Source organism: Hordeum vulgare, chromosome 7H (assembly GCF_904849725.1).
Source record: "Hordeum vulgare subsp. vulgare chromosome 7H, MorexV3_pseudomolecules_assembly, whole genome shotgun sequence".
NCBI classification, from domain to species: domain Eukaryota; kingdom Viridiplantae; phylum Streptophyta; class Magnoliopsida; order Poales; family Poaceae; genus Hordeum; species Hordeum vulgare.
In genome coordinates this window covers 224,329,364-224,337,544 of record NC_058524.1, presented here as the reverse complement: position 1 = coordinate 224,337,544, position 8,181 = coordinate 224,329,364, and positions in this window count along the sequence as shown.

Below are 8,181 nucleotides of genomic sequence, written 5' to 3'. Positions count from 1 at the left end.
AGGGATCTGTACCTGAAATTCGGTCGGACAGGCGACATCTCCATGAGCAAGATGATGGAGATAGCCGCACGCTCTGCAAATGGTGAAGAGGAGGACCGCATACGTAGCGGCAAGCATAAGTCAATCGCCGATGGAGATGGGAACAACAGTCGGAAGCAGAAGCAGAAGGCTCAATCCACTTCGCAGGCACAGGCAACAGCCATTACAAATGCCAAGTTCAAAGGCAAGGGGAAGGCTCAGTACACCCCCAAGAAGAGGCAGTCAGGAAATTCCGTCCTGGATCAGCCGTGTCCAATCCACACGAAGATGGACGAGGAAAGCAACGCCATATTCCCGAAGCATACCACTCGGCAGTGTCGTCTCCTGATCCAAGGATTCGGTGAAGTGCAACCGAGTGAAAAAGACACCGAGCAGGAGGATGAGGACAAGGAGGATCCGTTCCCCCAAGTCCATGCAACGTTGATGATTTTTTCTCATGTGGAAAGCAAAAGTCGACTGAAGCTGGTGAACAGGGAGGTGAACATGGCAACCCCAGCCACCCCCACATTCCTCAAGTGGTCACAGACTGCGATCACCTTTGATCAAACGGACCATCCAGCACACGTACCCACCCCAGGGAGGCAAGCTATGGTCGTCGACCCGGTGCTGGAAGGAGTCCGACTGCGCAAAGTCCTCATGGACGGCGGCAGCGGTTTGAACATCATGTACGCCGACACTCTCAAGGGAATGGGCATTCCGATGTCCAAACTTAGTGAGAGCACTATGCAGTTCCACGGAGTCGTCCCAGGACGAAAGGCCAAGTCACTCGGTCAGATCGCGTTGGATGTCGTCTTTGGCTCTGACAAGAACTTCCGTAAGGAGAAGCCGACATTCAAGGTGGTGGACTTCCAGAGTGCATACCACGCGATTCTGGGCCGTCCGGCGTATGCGCGTTTCATGGCCCGTCCATGTTACGTGTATTTGAAGCTGAAGATGCCAGGTCCCAAAGGTGTGATCACGGTTACAGGCAATCGGCAGCGAGCCGAGGAGTGTTTGCAGCAGGGGTCGAGGATTGCCGATCAGCAGATGGCTATTCTCGAGCTGGATGAGTACAAGAAGACCGCCGACCCCGCTGACCTGATGCGTTCAAAGAAGCCAGCTTCCGAGTCCGCGTTTCGGTCGGCGGGCGACACGAAGAAAGTCAGCATCCACCCGACAGACGACACCGCCGCCCCGACGAACATCTCCACCACCCTTGATCCAAAATAGGAAGCCGAGCTCATCCAATTCCTCCGTGAGAACTGGGACATTTTCGCATGGAAGCCCGCTGACATGCCAGGTGTACCCAGGGAGTTGGCTGAGCACCGACTGCATGTGGATCCTGCTGCTCGGCCCGTCCGAGAACGCCTGCATCGGTCCGCCGCGCACAATAGGAAGGCAATCGGAGAGGAGGTGGCTAAACTTTTGGCAGCCAACTTCATTCGCGAGGTGCACCACTCCGAGTGGCTCGCTAATGTTGTCATGGTGCCCAAGAAGGACAAGTCTCTCCGTATGTGCATCGATTTCAAGCATCTCAATAAGGTCTGTCCGAAAGATCACTTCCCACTCCCCCGCATCGACCAAATTGCTGATTCGACTGCGGGTTGTGAGCGTTTATCCTTCCTTCATGCCTATTCGGGCTATCATCAGATCCGCCTGTATGGTCCGGATGAATTAAAAACAGCCTTCATCACCCATTCGGGTGTTTCTGCTACATCACTATGCCATTCAGTTTGAAGAATGCAGGAGCGACTTTTATGCGCATGATCCAAAAATGCCTCCTTGACCAGATCGGTCGAAATGTGGAGGCATATACGGACGATATCGTAGTCAAGTCGCGCAAAGGTTCCGACCTGCTGACTGACTTGGCACAAACATTCGCCAACCTACGTAGGTACGATATCAAGCTCAACCCAGCCAAGTGTTCATTCGGTGTTCCCAGCGGGAAGTTACTCGGTTTCTTCGTTTCCGAACGAGGGATCGATGTCAATCCCGAAAAGATCGGGAGCATCGTCCGAATGGAACAGCCGATAAGAATACATGATGTTCAAAGGCTCACAGGTTGCTAGCGGCTTTGAGCAGGTTTATCGCTCGACTCGGTGAGAAGGTGTTACCTCTGTACCGACTCATAAAGAAATCAGATACCTTTGAGTGGACAGACGAAGCCCAAATTGCATTCGACAACCTCAAAGCCCTGCTTTCCACCCAGCCGGTTCTTACTGCCCTGCTCAGTAAAGAACCCCTTCTTCTGTACATCACGGCTACAAATCAAGTCGTCAGCACCGTTCTGACAGTCGAACGCGAAGAAGAAGGCAAAGCGTACAAGGTTCAGTGGCCAGTATATTATGTCTCCGAAGTCCCGACTCCTTCCAAGCAGAGGTATCCCCATTATCAGAAGCTTATTTATGGGATCTACATGACTGCAAAGAAGGTGGCTCGTTACTTCCAAGACCACTCGGTGTCTATCATATCTGATGCTCCGTTGTTGGAAATTCTCCACAATCGGGATGCATCGGGCCGAGTGGCAAAGTGCGCAATGGAGATGCTATACTGCGACATCAAGTTCGAAGCCAAGAAAGCTTAAAGTCTCAAGCTCTAGCTGACTTCATAGCAGAATGGGTAGAACAACAGCAACCGACTCACGTCTACTCGGCCCATTGGACTATGTTCTTCGATGAGTCCAAGATGTTGAATGGCTCCGGCGCTGGCGTAGTGATCATATCCCCAAAGGGTGATAAACTCAAGTATGTGTTGCAGATACATTTTGATTCCTCCAACAACGAAGCAGAGTACGAAGCTCTCCTTTACGGGTTGCGCATGGCCATCACACTCGGCGTCCGTCGCCTGATGATCTATGGTGACTCAGATCTGGTGGTTAATCAAGTAATGAAGGAGTGGGATGTAAGGAACCCCACCAAGACTGCATACTGCCACGCAGTAAGGAAGCTTGAGAAGAAGTTCGAAGGTCTCGAACTTCACCACGTTCCCCGACTGAAAAACCAAGCAGCGGATGAATTGGCAAAACTTGGATCCACTCGGAGACCAGTCCCGAGTGATGTCTGCCTCGAGCACCTACATCTCCCCTCGGTGAAGGAATATCCCTTTACAGAGGAGCCAGTACAACCAAAGAGCTCAACAGATCCGACTGAAGTCGAGGTCCCCGCTGTGGTTGATTTGATCATGGAGATTCTTGCTGTCATCCCCGAGTGGACTGTGTCGTTCATTGCGTACATCACGAGGAAAGAGTTACCAGAAGAAGAAGTCCAAGCTAGGCAGATCGTCCGCAGGTCAAAGTCCTTCACCGTCATTGATGGCCAGTTGTACAGGGAAAGTGTTTCGCGCGTCCTTCAGCGGTGTATCTCCCCTGAGGAAGGACAGTTAATCTTGGAAGAAATTCACTCGGGAACCTGCGGTCATCATGCCTCCTCAAGAGCAATCGTCGCCAAAGCATTCAGAGCTGGTTTCTTCTGGTTACAGGCGAATGAAATGGCAAAAGATATGGTCGACTGATGCGAAGGATGTCAGTTCTATTCGAACAAGTCCCACAAGCCAATGTCTACGCTGAAGACAATTCCTCTTGTATGGCCATTCGCCGTGTGGGGATTAGACATAGTCGGACCATTCAGAACAGGCCAAGGAGGATTCACTCATCTGCTAGTAGCAGTCGACAAGTTTACCAAGTGGATCGAAGCCAAGCCCATCAAGAAGCTCAACGCCCTTACGACCATCAAGTTTATCACAGACATCATCGCCAGATTCGGGGTTCCGCACAGCATAATCACCGACAATGGCACAAACTTTGACTCACACAGATTCAAAGGTTTTTGCAAAGGCCAAGGTATCCGAGTGGATTTTGCATCCGTGGCACACCCCCAAACAAACGGGCAAGCAGAGCGGGCGAATGGACTTATTCTACAAGGGTTGAAGCCTCGACTCCTGCGAGAAGTTGGACATGCCGCCGGCGCATGGGTCACTGAGCTTCCTTCGGTGTTGTGGGGCCTCCGCACAACTCCGAATAGATCTATAGGGCGATCCCCGTTCTTCCTCGTTTACGGAGCAGAGGCAGTCCTTCCGAGCGATTTATTTCACAACTCTCCACGAGTCGAACTCTTCTTCGAAGCCGAAGCAGAGCAAGCCAGGCAAGACGGAGTGGATCTTCTAGAAGAAGAGTGCGAGATGGCACTGACTTGCTCAACAATTTATCAACAAGATCTGCGGCGATTTCACGCGAAGCACGTCAGGAGTCGCACATTCCAAGCAGGCGACCTGGTGCTCCGAGTGGATCAGCAGAGACCACACAAGTTGGCTCCCGCCTCGGAAGGACCCTTCATCGTCTCTAAGGTGTTGAACAACGGAGCATATCGACTCTACAACCTCGACAGGGAAACGGACGAGCCGCGAGCATGGAATGGAGATCTCCTGAAGCGCTTCTACACATAACCGCCGACGGGGGAAATGTAAAGAGCAAGTATCATTGAAGTCATACAAAGCAGATTGATTTCTTGCCGATTCAAAATTCTTCCGCGTTTGCAGACTCTGGCCTAACAAACTCGCTCCGAGTGTGCACTAAAAGTCGCACTCGGGGACTTAGCTACGACCCAGAATCGCCTAAGAACAAACTCGCTCCGAGTGCGCACTAAAAGTCGCACTCGGGGACTTAGCTGCGACCCAGAATCGCCTAAGTACAAACTCGCTCCGAGTGTGCACTAAAAGTCGCACTCGGGGACTTAGCTGCGACCCAGAATCGCCTAAGTACAAACTCGCTCCGATGTGCACTAAAAGTCGCACTCGGGGACTTAGCTGCGACCCAGAATCGCCTAAGTACAAACTCGCTCCGAGTGTGCACTAAAAGTCGCACTCGGGGACTTAGCTGCGACCCAGAATCGCCTAAGTACAAACTCGCTCCGTTTGTGCACTAAAAGTCGCACTCGGGGACTTAGCTGCGACCCAGAATCGCCTAAGTACAAACTCGCTCTTAGTGTGCACTAAAAGTCCCACTCGGGGACTTAGCTGCGACCCAGAATCGCCTAAGTACAAACTCGCTCCGAGTGTGCACTAAAAGTCGCACTCGGGGACTTAGCTGCGACCCAGAATCACCTAAGTACAAACTCGCTCCGAGTGTGCACTAAAAGTCGCACTCGGGGACTTAGCTGCGACCTAGAATCGCCTAAGTACAAAGTCGCACTCGGGGACTTAGCTGTGATCCAGAGTCGCCTAAGTAAAAAAGCTTCCTCCAAGTGTATACTTGAGATCCACTTGGAGGCTTAGCAGACCCTCACTGAGGCTCATGTGGATGTGAAGACAACTGACAACTACATGAGTATCAACTCACTCCGAGTGCGCACGAAAAGTCACACTCGGGGACTTAGCTGCGACTCAGAGTCGCCTAAGTAAAAAGCTTCCTCCGAGTGTGTACTCGAGATACACTCGAAGGCTTAGCAGACCCTCATTGAGGCTCATGTGGATGTGAAGACAACTGACAACTACATGAGTAACAACTCACTTCGAGTGTGCACGAAAAGTCACACTCGGGGACTTAGCCGCGACTCAGAGTCGCCTAAGTAAAAAGCTTACTCATGTTTGCCATTGGTTTCACCAAGAAACGCCAAAAAAAACCACGAGCCAAAATCGTGTCCAAAAAAAACTTGGCGAAAGAAGAGCAAAATATTCGATTTGAATTCAAAGTTGGATCTGCGATCAGTCGGCTCGGTGTGAATCAAGCTTATCCACACCGAACCACGAATGTGACGGCCAACAGCAGTGGCCAAAGTTTGATACAGATACCGCTCGGCATACATAGGTAAATGTGCGTTCACCATCAAGTTTTTTTCAAGCGTCACCTGGACTGGCAGGCTCCACAAAGGTGTCAAGGTCGATTCCGTCTGCAATGCGAGTAGCTGTGTCCAGGAAGGTCTCCATGAAATCTTTGAATCGAAGCTTCTTGGTGTTGGCAACCTGCAACGTCTTCAGCTTTTCTTCGCGAGCTTCCTTGCAGTGCACTCGGACCAGAGATAGCGCCACGTCCGCACCACTACGAGCGGCAGACTTCTTCCATGCGTGCACTCTGCTTGGGACGTCCTCCAGCCGAGTCATCAACCCATCTATTTCTTGCCGAGAATCGTCTTCAGGCCACAACTCCTTGTCGATCCAGCCGATGACTTCTCTCAGGTGGCCAATGAAAGGTCCCACCCTGCTAAGGCGAATATGCGCTCGAAGCAAGTCCCGGTTGGCTTCGTCGCCGAGTGGAACATTCGGAACAACCGACCATTCAATATCGGCTACTTCAGCCTCAACGTCCCGACAGAAGTCTGCAAAGAAAAGACAAGCAGAAAGTAAGCGCAGAGTGGACTCCAAAGTCAAGAAGCGCTCGGCAAAAACTTACCACCAAGCAGTGCAACCATCTTCCTTGCCCAGTCGCTGACGTACTTCTCCTGCGCCATGCACCGAGTGTTCATCAACTTCAGCTGGCCCATCCATTCGGATCTTTGACTCTTCAATTTTTCAACTTCGGCTAGTAATGCCTTGTTGGTCTCCCGAGACTCCTCCAAAGACTTCTCTCGGTCAGCAAGAGCCCCCTTCACACCAGCCAGGTCATTCACAGCCGCCTCCAAGTCCGCAGCAAGCTGAATCTTCTCAACCTTCACAGCATTGTACGCACACCCCATTTCACAAGTCTTCTGCCAAATAAGCACAAAGGGAAGATCAGACACATTCAACAAAGAAAACAATCAAAGCTCAAAGTTCTTCAGACTCGTGCCGATGCAAGCAATCGACAGCGGTCTCGAGGACTACACCCAGTGGGTTCACTAAGAGTGACCCCACTGGCATGAAGCTCGAACAGGTCGGCCCTATTGAGCTACATGACAAACAGACAAATCTATGAGACTACTATTACCCGACCTGAGTAACACTACTCTCGGGGACTACACCCAGTGGGTGCACTCGGAGTGCCCCCACTCGTACCATTCGGGCAGATCAGCTCTGATCTGTTCAGGTCATGGAAAATACATATAAAGACAACTGCCGGTGCAAGCACTCGACAGAAGTCTCGGGGACTACACCCACTGGGTTCACTCGGAGTGAACCCACTGCAAAATCATCCTATTGTATGCGAGTATATCACTAAAACCCCCAGTGGGTGACAAGAGGAAAGTAAACACTTACTAGCGCACTTACTCGGATATCGTCCCGGAGCTCCAAGCTTTTCTTGTACAAAGACGTGATGGAGTCATACGCCCCCTTGGCATCACCCACCATCAGCTCCACCTGCACCATGGCGTCCTTGGCGGCCCCCACCTGGTCTTCCGGGAGATGTCGGGCATCATATTGAACGATTGACGGACCCGGCGCAACAGAAGACTCCCTGGGCATCCCGAGCTCAGCTCCAGTCGGTGCCGCTGTGAGGGGCACCGTCTCAGTCGGCGCCACCGTCTCGGTCGGCGGCACGGTCATGGTGGGAGCAGCAGTAGATGGGACAACCTCAAGGACAGGCGCCAAAGCTGGCTCCGACCCCCTTTGGTCGTCGTCCTCCAGATGGATCACCTCCGAAGGAAGCTCGACTGAACAAAATGAAATTACAGAAAAAGGTCAAGATCAAAGACAGCACTCGCGAATCAATAATACAAACTCTCAGAGTCGTGACAATGTACCTTGCTGGGACGTGGTGGTGTTATCCGTGTCCAGGGGGTCATCGTCCTGGCGTGGCAGAGAGGTGGCGGAGGTAGCAGCTCTGTTGAGTGAAATCCACTCGACAAGTAAGCATGAGTTCAATCAGATACTGAAGGAAGATAGAAGAACAAGACACTTACGCTGAGGCGATTGGAACAGCGATCCTCATCCGAGGCAAAGCTTTCCAAGGCTTAGGCCCACTGGGTTTGGCCACCTTAGACGGCTAGTCCGTGGGCTCGGCAGCCGCGTCCCTGGTCCTCTTCACACTCCGAGCACTCGGAGCCACGGGAGGGGCTGTCGGAGCACTCGGGGCCGCCGGAGGAGCCGGCGGAGCAGCAGGATCGTGACGGCGCTTAGTTCGGTGCTCTGGTGGTGGAGGTGGCGAGCTCTGCTCCCCTTCCTCCTCTTCCAACTCCTCCTCTGTTTCCCCACTGTCGGAGACGTACTCGGCTCCCTCCTGGCTGCCCTCCTCTTCCTTGGCTGGATTCCCGTTCG